The sequence below is a fragment of the Coccinella septempunctata genome, chromosome X, assembly GCF_907165205.1.
Source record: "Coccinella septempunctata chromosome X, icCocSept1.1, whole genome shotgun sequence".
NCBI classification, from domain to species: Eukaryota; Metazoa; Arthropoda; class Insecta; order Coleoptera; family Coccinellidae; genus Coccinella; species Coccinella septempunctata.
In genome coordinates, this window is record NC_058198.1 from 16,500,348 (window position 1) to 16,502,328 (window position 1,981).

Below are 1,981 nucleotides of genomic sequence, written 5' to 3' on the forward strand. Positions count from 1 at the left end.
TCATTTTCAATTTCTTAACCGGGAAACCGAAAAATTTTGAGTATATAATAATGAATAAATAAATAAATAAATAAATAAATAAATAATTAAAATGAAATATTCTCATATTATAAGAGCTAAAAACTTGGTTTCTTAAAAAACGGCATGGATTCCCCATCGAGTAACATGTGACTCTGGTGACATGACATTGAATTTTCCAAGATTTTGTAACGTACTTTTCACTTTGACGAATTTTCTTTTAAAGAATAAATGAAAATTATAATAGTTACACTGCGAACGGCAGCTGTTCGCCGGAGAACATTGATGGGTGTGAGGTTCTTTTCTTCAACAAATTTTGGGAGGGCGCCAATTAGTTTTAGTTCCGTTTAAAAGATTGAATTCATGGCAAACTAATAAAACCACAAATCACAAATAAGAAGATGTTAAAGGTGAATGATGAAGAAAATATTCATAATTAAAATCCAGGTACTTATTTATTTTCCTGATGTTCAGAACAGTATCGGCACTCACTGAGTTCTTACTTAAGGGTTGGTGGAGATGTCAACTTGGGGATGGTGATGGCTTCGGTTTTCACAGCAATTGTTGATTCCAATATTTGGCGAGACGGCAGTACGGCAGCGAAATCGAGAATTTTTTCTTGGATGAACAAAATTACACCCAGTGAAAGAACCCTGATGAACGATTCAAAAGAATTCAATAAAAATACAACGAATGATCGTTAAACTCACCTTTTAAAAAGGGTTCTTAAAGCACGAAATCTAATTTTTAATCGATATGTGACTAATCAGTAAGATCACTAGTTTTTATTCGGAAACAAATCCTCTTTCGAGATTATGATCGTGGACGTTAGTCTTCATATAACATCTGACTGAATTCTTCAAGAAATCCGTACGCTTCGCGATAAGTTTTTTATGCAATCTCGAATACACATGCCATCTCCAAACAAACATCTCCCCAATATTAAATCACACATAGGAAACTATAATACCAGTTTATGGATTACAAATGATTTGCGTTTCCTTGTACAGATGGTAGAATATACTAAACACAATGCTGGAGGAATTAATTCATCAAATTCATTCTTTCAATACCTGATTATAATTTTGTAATGCTACACCACCCCTCTCCGAACCAAAAAAAAAAATTGTCTTTGAAATGCAATTTTTTTTTTTTGACTAATTATCGACAAGAATGATTCGTCTATGATGAATATTTTAGAGAAACGTACTTTAAAATATGTACTCAACCAACTAGACTACTTATAATCTAAACGATAATATTGACAACTAACCTAAATAATCCTAACGCCTTATTATAACTATCAGTCTAACTAGTTTGTTTGACTTTATTCCTACTCTAACTAACCTACGGTAACCTATTCTACCTAAATCTATTTTGACTATCCTAACTCAACCTATTCTAAGCTATTTTTGTCCTATTCTTACCTATTTTTGTCCTATTTTAACCTATTTCTGCCCTATTCTAACCTGTTTTTGTCCTATTCTAACCTATTTCTGTCCTAGTCTAACCTATTTTTGTCCTATTCTAACCTATTTCTATTCAAGCTAGCCTATATCTTATCCTATCATAACCTATTCGCTTAACCTACAGCTAAACCTACCTAAGATGCTGGGGGAGTTAATAGAAAAATCCTGATCGCGATCAGTTGTCATCCTTTTACGATGAGGGAGGGTATTTTGCATAATAAACGAAAAACAAAATGCAAACGATAGTTCAAATTCAATAAATTCAAAAAAAATCACGAAACGGAAACATCGGAATTAGAACCGAAATAAGGTTTCATGTCTTTAATATGCCATTTACCATCATGCAACCCATTTAAATCTTCCAAATAATAACACAAACTCGAAGCTTTCTTATGTACTCTACGCAACACATATTTGGATGCTAACTTCGACGAAAATTTCTTTGTAGCGTCCGATAAAACTTTGTTTCGACGCCAAACCTTCTCTCCTACATT

The 1,981-nt window shown here is 32.8% G+C and overlaps 1 long non-coding RNA gene across 1 annotated transcript; it reads right to left on the reverse strand.

The window, feature by feature from the left end:
* Positions 1 to 637: 637 nt before the first annotated feature.
* LOC123321971 lies at positions 638 to 1,167 on the reverse strand. Its single transcript, XR_006539001.1, has 2 exons — positions 729 to 1,167; positions 638 to 671 (listed from the first exon to the last, which is right to left on the reverse strand). It is a non-coding gene; the product is annotated as an uncharacterized LOC123321971 (long non-coding RNA).
* Between the last annotated feature and the right edge of the window lie 814 nt (positions 1,168 to 1,981).